Source organism: Mytilus galloprovincialis, chromosome 2, assembly GCF_965363235.1.
Source record: "Mytilus galloprovincialis chromosome 2, xbMytGall1.hap1.1, whole genome shotgun sequence".
Classification (NCBI taxonomy): Eukaryota; Metazoa; Mollusca; class Bivalvia; order Mytilida; family Mytilidae; genus Mytilus; species Mytilus galloprovincialis.
Genome location: NC_134839.1, coordinates 96767487 through 96780117, shown reverse-complemented (window position 1 = coordinate 96780117; position 12631 = coordinate 96767487). Strand labels below are relative to the sequence as shown.

Genomic DNA, 12631 nt, shown 5'->3' with positions numbered 1-12631 from the left:
GTCTTTCAGGAAGACGTACCGTGATTTGGCCTGAGGAATGACAGTAGTAAGGTTTATTGAATAATAGTTATGTCTAAATGTACATTAATCAATTTTTAAAGTTACTTGACAATAATATGAAATATGTACATGTTGAAATCTGTAAAAGAAATTGTAAATAATTGTATTTCATTGTTTATTAATAATTATTAATCTCTTACAGGCTCTATGCCTGCTGTCAATGATTGTGAAAGTGCATACATGTATGGAGTAACTGTTAGCGATCCTAGTTCACATGTCGGGTTTCTTTTAAGGGTATGTGTATGCTTCTGGGTCTGTTTTAATCTATCTGTCTTGTTGTATTCACACGTTTGCTTTTACCTCATAGGATTTTGATAAATACCCTTAAAATATACTGAATTTAACCACATTCATAAAATACTCCTAAATTGTATATCTGTTCAATATAGTTTGATTTCGCATATCCCAGCTAATTTCACTTACTATCATTGACGAAGCAATCAAGTTAATAACAAGTTACCATGGAGGCAAAACATATACATGCTATAAAAATAACACATTAGAAGAAACTAGACAGACAACAGATCACAAGGCACTCGGGACGGAAACATAAGACTGAACACGCAACTGTTAACTGAAGTTGACCCATGATTTAGACACTGAAAAGTGAATTCACATCGATTGCTTCTAGTAGTCCTTTTTGCTATTATCTTAATTGGAAAGAAAAACAGATTTTGTTAACTGATTATGAGTACATTGATCCTAATGGTTTAAAGTTGTCCATAACATGTGTCGTTAGTGTATTGTCCTCTGAATTTAGAATTTGTTTGTTCATACGTCTTTAGGACTCGTTTCTAATGACATGTGTCGTTAGTGTATTATTCTCTGGGTTTATAATTTGTTTGTCCATACGTCCGTAATACTTGTTTCTATTGACATGTGTCGTAATTGTTTTGACATTTTGATTTAGATTTTGTCTGTCCATATATGTCTGTTTGATTAGTTTCTTCTGACAAGTGTCGTGAGTGTATTGGTATTTAGGTTTAGATTTCGTTTGTCCAAACGTCTGTAAGATTAGTTTCTATTGACATGTGTCGTTAGTGTGTTGTCCTCTTGATTTATATTTTGTTTGTCTATAAGTCTGTAAGATTGTAGTTCTATTGACACGTGTCGTTAGTGTATTGACACTTGAAACTAGTTTTTGTTTATCCATGATATTCCAGTAAGATTTGTTTTTATTGACACGTGTCGTTAGTGTATTGTCCTCTGGAATTATAATTTGTTTGTCGGTCTGTTAGATAAATGTCTATTCTGGACAGGTGCCGTTAGTGTTTTGTCCTCTTGAGTTAGATTTTGTATTTCTTTATGTATACATGATTCGATTTGTCGTCTTGTAGTGTTCTCTGGGTTAAGATTTTGTCTGTCCATATGTTTGAAGGATTCGTGTCGTTATTGTATAGTGTTATCTTGGTTTAGATTTTATTTTTCCACAAGTATGTGGGATTGGTTGCTATTAACCATCATTGTGTCGTTTGTGTAGTGTATTTATGAATTTAGATTTGTCAATACTCTCTTTGCTATTAACCACCCAGGGTCCAATACACTATTTACACATGTCAACAATAGTGAATCATACAGAAATATGGTAAACACAATAAGAATTCAAAAGAAAATAAATTAATTTGAATATAATATACTGTCTACGAAATATCCTACTCACACAATCAAATGTTAGTCACGCCTTGGTCAGTATCCTCTACAATTTTGTGTCATGCTTGACAATGCCTTTTAGAATAGCATGTTGATCTTATGATCATTTGTTTTAAATACTTCATTCAATGTAACCATTATTGTGATCCTTTGCTAGCTGTGGTACCATCGGTGACAAAGCAATCACGTAAATAAAAGGTTACCACAGATATGAATTGAACCCGTACTATGAAAATAACTTTAAAGACAAACGGACACACACAAATCTCAACAAACTCCGGACAGTGATCGTTTCCGTTCCGGAACTGTTTTCCTTTACTCCATCAATCACTGCCACCGGCTTTCGAAATTCGTTCCAAATTTTGGAACGATTATCTACGCAATAAATTTCCTCAGAACCATTAGTTACCGGCTTGAAAAACTTCAATTTGATAATTTCTTCCCAAAATTTAAACAACTTTTCCTAGATTTAAAAAATGAGCATTAAATTTACGTCCCACACAGGACCTTTATTATGTGTGCATTCTTATCTAAGTTATCTCCCCGAACCCTTTGGAAAGTAAACATGGAGGGAAACGTGAATCAGATATATAATTGAAATGTATGTTAGGCGCATAGTCCCTCCTAAGTCCAAAGGGAAAACAAGCCCAAATGCTGCAACATAAACTTGGACAGGTACAAATGATGATTTGAATGAATATGCGGTTGTCAACGGAGGCAGTTTGGTCTACCAAATTATGCAAGCCTTTCCATGTTTCCTTTTCTCATTATGAACATAAAGGGACATCTTTTATCCATTTATAGTCGGATCCAGGGTGGCCCAGCCCTCCCCCTTTTTCCCTGGAAAATGTTGGTTTATTATATAGGGAAGCACTGAAGCATGACTGGAAATAACAACCCCCCCTTTTTTTTTTTAGGTCAGTCAGTGCCCCTTCCCATGTAATATAAGACTGTAGGTTCATATCATTTCTGTTCAAGGTTTAACATTGTTAGTAAAAAATACCAGATAGAAGTAAGGTTCTCTGGGAAAAGTTTTTGCAAATAACATAAACATAAAAATGTGCCATTTTCATTCTTTTCACTTTTGTACTTTCACTATGACAAGACATTCTCAGTATGAAGTAAAGAGGTTGTCAGTTAGACTACAACCCTACATATATAAACTTTAAAGTTTGCATCATTGACATAAAGTGAACACATTTGTGACTAATTAACAAATGACCATGTTAACTTGCCCTTCAATATGTTCACTAATTTAACTTGAGTAGCACATAATATATTGGCCATTTGATATTTATACAATGATTGGAACAGAAACTCTTAACACATTATGTGCTGTAATATACATGATGATTAAAATATGGAGTTCAGGTATGATTGCTAATGTGACTATCCACCAAAGTTCAAATGATATTGATTTAAGCAACTATAGGTCATAAGGTATAACCTGCATGTGCCACAGTCTGCAATGACTAAAACTTATTTAGTAATCTCAGTCATTTTGTCATGTCAAACCTTACAAAATGTGACATATTTTAACATGTGTTCCAGATTTTCTTACCTACAATAGCAATTATAATGTTTATTCAGTTTTATTTTATTTGTGAACAACCACACATCCACCGCTTGAACTTTTTTATGACATCATCAACTCAAGTATGAATATGGTCAGTCTTTCTTTTCATCAATCATGACAGAGGTGTAATGAAACAAGAAAATTCATGAAATCAGCATTTATGTACGTTGTATCTATAATAATTGTTTTCAAAAGTGAATTGTTAAAATAAGTTTGTTCCTTCCAAAATATAATGCTCTGTTGGCATGGTTGGGTGCCGCTAGATGCTACCCAGAGGTGGAACCCTGAACAATAATGGACACAACATTCAAGCTTGATACAGCTCTCAATTTGGATTGTGATTATATATATATTTGACATAGCTTGATTTCTGGCACAGATTGAATGTGGACTAAGAACTTTAAATTTTAAAACTGGATATTTCCCTTATAATATGTACATGTAATATGGTATAATATTCAAAATATAAATACATGTTGAGATTCACCATATCAAAGAATCAGAAGAATTGAACTTTTAATGAAAACTAATTAAGTTTAGTTTTGGACCCTTATGACTTCAATGTGGACTAATTTAATAATGGGGCTCAAAATCTAAATTCATGGTTAGATTCAGCATAACAAAAAAACCTTAATATTTATTTTTTATAAAAATCAAACAAAAACTTTAATTTTGGACCGGTTGGACCATCTTGTACAGATCCCTTCTCTTATACTTTAGTTATTGTCTAAAAACTAAATGTCTCCCAATGATGACATCACCATACCATTACACAGCCACAAATTTCTAGCAGTTGTATAAAACAAATTGATCAATGCAGTTTAAATTTATGTTACTTCCGAGAGAGAAAACAAACCTGCCCCCCTTTTAATAGATGAATGGTATATGTAGGTGTAATGGTCCTTATAATTATGAATCCTATTCTTGTTCAAACATTTTACCTAGACACCTATGAAATAATTCTTTGAAATACTGAACCTTGCTGCATTAATTTTTATTGTATTTTTATTACTGCTCATCAAAATATTATCTTGACCCCTTCTCTCTTACATTATTGTACATATACTCTTTACTTTTACTGCACATTAACCAATTTCAATTATTTAATATACATGATTGGGGACTGGGTTTTAAGCTAACAGATACCTTGGTAGCTGTTACACCCAAATTATGTCCTGATACTCTTGGCATTAACAATAATTGTTATTGTAGTTGTGTGCATTAAACCAGTGATGAATATATGTACTGTAAATCAATTGCTTATATTTCAAAAACTTTGAAAAGGAATCTGGTCCAATTGCCTGTTTGTCACTGCTAAATTATTGTCTCACTAGCGATTGAAATCTCATAATTTTTATTCAGTAAGGAAACACAAGAGTGCACACGCTGAAAGCTGAAATGTCTCGTCTTCTTTACTGATCATTGATATTATGTTGATAGTCCTAGATATAAAGCTTTATTTCAACTGTCACATAAACTTAACATTAACCAAGAAAACTTAACATTAACCAAGAAAACTTAACATTGACCAATGAACCATGAAAATGAGGTCAAGGTCAGATGAACCATGCCAGGCAGACATGTACAGCTAACAATTCTTCCAATCAACAAATATAATTGACCTATAGCTTATAGTTTAAAAAAACCCAGACCAAAACACAAAACTTTAACACTGAGCAATGAACTGTGAAAATGAGGTCAAGGTCAAATAAAACCTGCGCAACTGATATATAGATCATAAAATATTTCCATACACCAAATATAGTTGACATATTGCATAGAGTATTAGAAAAAAAAGACCAAAACTCAAAAACTTAACTTTGACCAATGAACCATGAAAATGAGGTCAAGGTCAGATGACACCTGCCAGTTGGACATGTACACCTTACAGTGCTTCCATACACCGAATATACTAGACCTATTGCTTATAGTATCTGAGATGTGGACTTGACCACCAAAACTTAACCTTGTTCACTGATCCATGAAATGAGGTCAAGTGAAAACTGTCTGACGGGCATGAGGACCTTGCAAGTTACGCACATACCAAATATAGTTATCCTTTTACTTATGATAAGAGAGAATTTCACATTACAAAAAATATTAACTTTTTTCAAGTGGTCACTGAACCATGAAAATGAGGTCAAGGACATTGGACATGTGACTGACGGAAACTTTGTAACATGAATCATTTATATACAAAGTATGAAGCATCCAGGTCTTCCACCTTCTAAAATATAAAGCTTTTAAGAAGTTAGCATACACAGCCGCCGCCAGATCACTATCCCTATGTCAAGCTTTCTGCGACAAAAGTCGCACGCTTGACAAAAACCTGGAAGCTACATGGAGCTTGAATATCTCATATGGTAATATATGCCATAATTATTTTAACATCAAATTCATGACAAAAATGAATGTCATTGTAGTAAAAGCAGTTGTAATACTGCATTTTTTTATGCATAAAATCTACTATTTAATCAAAAGTGTTTATAATGTATCCATTTTGAGATCGGGTTAACCCTGTTTACACAATAATAATTCATTTGCGAGATAATTTTATTACTGTTTTCTTTTTGTTGATAGCAGATCTTTATTTGTTGGGCTATAAATATATTCACACTTTTTGATGAATGGCCAATTGAAACTATTCTGTTTTGGAAAATTGTAATCAACTTTAGTCTTGTGGTTTTTTGTTGTTGTTGGGATGCTGTCCAATGAACCTATACCCCAAATCTCCTTGTATTCATATGTTTATATATTTGGAAAGAAGTTAAATCAGATTTAACTGTATCATTTGGCTAAAACTGAGATAAAAATATTCTTTATATCTATTTTAATTATTAACAACAATACATGTATGTTCATGATTAATTTATGAAGACATACAAATTTTTGAAAACAACAATCAATAAAACGAAAATAAATATTTAAAAAATGCACACAAATTTTCATGAGCAGCTAGTATGCACTTCAATTCACTCATTGAAACATGAATAATCCTTGTTTGAGAGTGCATTAGTCTTGTGTAAAAGTTATTTTTAAGTGTGAGTCTATTCCATTTATTTATACATGTAGAATCTCTGCAGGCTTTCAATGCTTCTCATGTAACTTGATAAACTTCCAATGATTAGGTTGACATAATTGTGATCTGAAAATATATAAACATTTTTTTTATAACTTTGTAACTTCTGGTAGGTAAGGGATGTATATGGTATGCCATTGTTTGTCCATCCATCCTTTAAAATCATTATGGCAACACTTTGTTCAATATCTCAAAGTAGTAGGGCTAACTAAAAAAGGTTTTTATTTGGCCCAGATATTACTGCTAATTTAACAGTTATCCTAAATATTTCAAAATTTGTCCAAACTAGACTAAGGTACACCATATTCAGAAAATAATGGGTTTTTTTTTACAACTAAAGAGTTACCATGGCAATAAACTTAGACCAAATTTGTAAAATTTCTTAATTTTCTTTGTTTTTGTCAAATAAAATTATATTTTAGACTGTAATGTGCCCATCCAAGAAAAAAATTATATTTAGTGAGATTATGTCAATAGTTATAAGGCCTTTTTTTTTTATTAGTTGGTTTACGGATCCGCCGACCCGATTTTGTTTAAAAGTGAAATAAAATTAAAATTTTGATTTCGTGTTGTTTTTTATTCCGCCGACCCGATTTTTCGAGTGCTGTGAATAAAAAAATCCGAGGCGTTCCAAAACGTTTTGTCTGTGTCAATAAAGCGTTTGTAGTGAACGGCGTATTTTGAAAAGCTTCGAAATGACGCAGACGAATTCAAAAACCTCGACCTGTCTCGACTAGTCTTCACATATATTCATACGTGAAGACCACGTGCACCTTAAATGTGATGGTATTGTGTTCACCTGGAGAGTGAGAGATCTTGGGTTTGAACCTTGACCCGGTCAAATCAAAGACTTAAAAATTGGTATCTGCTGCTTCTTCGCCAAGCACGCTGCAATTGCAATTATTAAAGGAGTCAGAATAATGTGTTTGGGTAAGGTAACATATCTTTGGGGGAACTGTTACCTTGTGAGCTACCACATTTAAATTCTGGCTCAGTGTGTCAGTTTAGCATTTCATTTCTCATTATCATATTCTCATCCTAATTATGCATCTGATTAGCCACTAGACATTAAACAACAATTGACCATCCATCCATCAAATGCAAAGCATATCAAGATAAGAGCTAAACTATTTCTCCTCCTCAACCCCTGTAATGTCATGAATGAACAGCATTTTTTTTTTTTTTTTTCCTCCAACTCAAATTTTTCAGAACAGTTATACGTGAACAAAAAAAAAATCTAAGATTGCTATTTTATTTTTATTTTTTTTACCTCCTCCGACCCTAACCTTTGACACTAGTTGTCCGTAAACCAACTAATTAAAAAAAAAAGGCCTAATAAAGGTTTTCTTAAATTATTTTGTTGTTTTGGAAACTGCATAAATTCTATATTTGTCCTCGTCTTCATGATGTAATTGTGACCTTACCAGACAACCAGATGCTCCGCAGGGCGCAGCTTTATACGACCGCAGAGGTTGAACCCTGAACAGTTGGGGCAAGTATGGACACAACATTCAAGCTGGATTCAGCTCTAAATTTGGATTGTGATTAGATAGTTGACACAGCATAGGTTTCTGACACAGAATGAATGTGGTCTAATGAACTTAAAATATTTTTTTTGCCTTTGAGCAATTCACTATGCTGTTGAATATTAATCCTCTCAAAAAAATGTTTGAAGAAATTTTCTTTTTATTTATGAAATCTGAAATGAGAAAAATTTAACCCCCCCCCCCATTTTTTTTTTTCACACCCCCCTTTCCCTTTTTCCAAAACTGATCTCAATTCAAATTTCTAATAATGGAGTTTGCAACAATAACTACTCATTTAAATACATCATAAAATATTAAAATGTAAAATAAAGTGCTTGTTATCACTGAATGGTAAAGATTGTTTTAATTTATCAGTTGGTAGTAAAAGTGAATATACATTGTATATTGTATAAAACAATGATTTAAGTTGATTCAACTACTATTCTGGACAAAGAAAGATAACTCCAATTGAAATATCAATTATATATATTGTATAAAACAATGATTTAAGTTGATTCAACTACTATTCTGGACAAAGAAAGATAACTCCAATTGAAATTGCAATTAGATATTTCTTGCTATTGCGCAATACTGTGCAATTGAAAATATTTGCTATTGCACAATACTGTGCAATTGAAGATTTCTTGCTATTGCGCAATACTGTGCAATTGAAAATTTCTTGCTATTGCACAATACTGTGCAATTGAAGATTTCTTGCTATTGCTGAATACTGTACATAGATTCAGCATATCAAAGAACCCCAAGGATTCAATTTTTGATGAAATCTAACAAAGTTTAATTTTGAACCCTTTGGGCCCCTTATTCCTAAACTGTTGGGACCAAAACTCCCAAAATCAAACCCAACCTTCCTTTTATGGTCATAAACCTTGTGTTTAAATTTCATAGATTTCTATTCACTTATACTAAAGTTATTGTGCGAAAACCAAGAATAATGCTTATTTGGGTCCTTTTTGGGCCCTAATTCCTAAACTGTTGGAACCAAAACTCCCAAAATCAATCCCAACCTTCCTTTTGTGGTCATAAACCTTGTGTCAAAATTTCATAGATTTCTATTTACTTAAACTAAAGTTATAGTGCGAAAACCAAGAAAATGCTTATTTGGGCCCTTTTTGGCCCCTAATTCCTAAAATGTTGGGACCAAAACTCCCAAAATCAATCCCAACCTTCCTTTTGTGATCATAAACCTTGTGTTAAAATTTCATAGATTTCTATTCACTTTTACTAAAGTTAGAGTGCGAAAACTAAAAGTATTCGGACTACGACGACGACGCAGACGACGACAACGCCAACGTGATACCAATATACGACCAAAAATTTTTTAATTTTTGCGGTCGTATAAAAAATATTATGTTTTTAATTCATGTTTCTTAAATTTATGCAATTCCAAACATAATGGGGCTTTTTGGAATAGTTTATATTCTTGGACAAAAAATAGTCCTTTAATGCCCTTCTCCTTTGCTTTGAACAATTTCTCATGAAATTTTAACACAAAATTTAGATTGAGTTCCCTTTATAAGTAATTTTTTGGAGTTTCTTTCAAAAGTTGCAGGACCTATCAGATTTAGGGTATTTTTCACATCTATTAAGCTTGAGTGTGCTTAGAGTAAATAATCTAGATCTATACTAAGTGTCTTTCAGTTGTTTGTATGTAATAGTACCTGACCATGCCCCCTTTTTCTTGGTTTTATTTATTTCTACTTGTATCCATCTCATGATGAGTTAAGATTTAAGTCTTTTTCAACTGAATTTTATAGTTTGTTTTTATTTTGTACTCTAGATCTTACACCACTGTCCCAGGTAAGGGGAGGGTTGGGTCCCAGCGAACATGTTTAACCCGATACATTATGTATGTCTGTGTCTGTCCCAAATCAGGAGCCTTTAATTCAGTGGTTGTTGTTTGATGTGTCACATATTTGTTTTTCGTTCATTATTTTGTACATACATGTATGATAAATTAGGCCAAATTTCTAGTTTTAATTGTTTCACATTTGTCATTTCAGTGTATTTTATAGCTCTCTGAGTGGTATGGGCTTTACTCATTGTTTAAGACTGTACTATGACCTACTATAGGCTACAGTTGTTAACTTCTGTCATTTGGTCTCTTGTTGGAAGAGTTTTCTCATTGGCAATCATACAACATACTCTTTTTTTATATTCACAGTTTATAGCATAAACCATGTAGTTGTATCCACAATTTGATCATATAATTTATATCACCATATAGGAAATATTAGTAATTTAAAAAAAAAAAACGTTTGTGAGTATTTGCTTTAATATATAATTTGGTCCGGTATTTACTCAAATATATCTAGTAAAAAATAAATTTTGTAAACAAACCAATTTATAACTTTCATATATAGAAGACATACTTACGGTGTATCAGTTGATTTATATTGAAGCTACATGTACATGTACACTGTATATGTAAATTTTCTCAAATTTTCATTCTGTTAGATTTCAAGTTTTAACAATAACTGTTAAAATCTCCAAGGAAACATAGAAATCAATAACTGTGTTCATAGTTCTTCTGGTTGAGGGAGCTGAAAGTAATAATGAAATAATAAAATGAGTATAACTAAAAATAAATTGTTGCAATGCAAGGACCTGCATTATTTAACATATAAAAAGTTTGAAAAATAGGGGGAGGGAAGTATTATTGACAATAAAAAACTGAATGCAACCTTTTTTATAATTCTTTCACAGGCATCAATCTGTATCATCCTACTATACTAATTAAAGAAAGATATTGAGTGTTTAAGTGTCACCTACATTTGTAACTATAAAAAAGATTTGTCTACATTAATCAATTTCATAAAATATGGCTTCAAATCAAAATCAGTTTTCATGTTAACATTTTAAACATTGTTATTGAGCATTAATTTTACTCATTATTTACAAACATTTTTTTTTAGAACAATGTAAGTTGTCATTTTATTCCATGCAAGGCAGGATAATTAAATAGTATTTTTTTTATAAATTGATAAAGTAATTAATCCATGCAAATAAAAATATTTAAAAAAAAAACCAATACCTATTATAATCTTTTTGTTTTATTCATTCTGATTCAATCTTAACACTGTGCTGTTATCTTTTTTGTCACCATCTGTAAGATAAAAATAAAAACATTAGAATTGATTACTGGCGTCTTAGAATTATAGTCAAAAGTGTTTTTTATTGCAGGAATAAAAGGTTTATTAAGAGTACATGTACATTGAATATATAAGGGCTAAGGCCAAATAAAATACTGTGTGTGTTTCCTATTACATCTTTGAAAATAAATGGTAGGTAGGTAGGGAATTTATGTAATTCAACATTTTTTTTTACATTGAGTCTAAGGGAGAGATATTCTGACTTAAACAGTGCTTATTGAAAAATTACAAAAAAAACTTTAAGGTAGGCAGCTATTTCCAAGCTTAAAACATATAGGGTTTAGTACAGAGGGAAATAGGAAACACACATATTTATTTATTTGACCTAAATGTGGTTCTTAAAGGGTAAATAGAATACAGAATAATTGGACCAAAATTATAAAGATTTTACTTTTGTTTTTTTTTTTTGGGGGGGGGGGGTAATTATAATTATATTGTATAGACTATAAATTGACTGGATAATAATTCAATAAAATATAGTAATACCGAAATGAAAATGCTCCCATCCAGAATATTGTAAATTAATACATACATGACCATGGTGACATATATATAATAAAAGCAAATTGCATAACAAATTTAGTAATGTGTGAGTTACCCTATATTATTTTTCAATTATAATAATTTATGATTGTTTTATTTTTTTTATCCATGAAATCTAAATTGAGTTTTGAGAAATTCGGAGATTGGTAAGTAAACACAGTCTTAATATAATATACATGTAATACAGCCCTTACTGAAGTTCGTTTAAATAATGTATTTGAAGCCATGTGTCAATTTGGCATTATTTGCACCCCTTTCCCAGGAAATCCTAAATTTATCCCTATAGAGTCCAAATTTGTCTTTTGTAAAATATCTTTAATTCCACATGGAGCAGCTTCTCGGGTAAAATTTAGCCACTCTCCCAACATTGTATTCTGTTCTTCAAACGAGTTTATTAGCTGATGATTGGGTGCCAGTTTATTAAAAGTATGTCCAATTTAATATCAAAAGCTATAGCGTTAAGTGTTCTTTCAACTTCACAGACGAGAAGATCATATTTTATGTTTCTTCATTGACAAAGATTTTTTTTTATGGCATAATGCAACAAAGTCGATCGAGTTTTCATGCCAGAATTGAATTCTTCGACCTAACGATACAGAAATTTGCAAATTTTTATTTTGTAAAATTATTTGGATTGAGTGCATTTTACTTACGGTTAGTGTTTTTATTCATATATACTGGTAAAGTTGATAACAAATATCCTCATTCATCAATGTTCAGCCATATTTGCTTCAGTAGCAACAAAAGGTCAATCCGGGTCAAACCGCTTGAAGAGCGCGTAACGAAAAAAGCCGAAGGCAGTGATTAGTGTAGAGTAGTATTCGGGCCCGTATGCGGATCGGAACTGGAACTGCCGGGGAGTTTGAAATCTCAACGCACTCGGGACGGAAACTTTTGACGTAAGTTCAGAACAACAGGCAACTAAAAACCCGATGTCGAATTTATACGCGCGAAAAGTGACTATTCATTGATTGCTTCATGTAGTCAGGCCTACTTCACGGAAGACTGAATACAGATTTTGTTCAAC

At 32.0% G+C, this 12631-nt stretch overlaps 1 long non-coding RNA gene across 1 annotated transcript; it reads right to left on the bottom strand.

Moving 5' to 3' along the window:
• Positions 1-6101: 6101 nt before the first annotated feature.
• On the bottom strand, positions 6102-12459 carry LOC143065010 (uncharacterized). The gene is made up of 4 exons (XR_012975381.1): positions 12258-12459; positions 10944-11015; positions 10286-10452; positions 6102-6431 (listed from the first exon to the last, which is right to left on the bottom strand). It is a non-coding gene; the product is annotated as an uncharacterized LOC143065010 (long non-coding RNA).
• Positions 12460-12631: the final 172 nt, after the last annotated feature.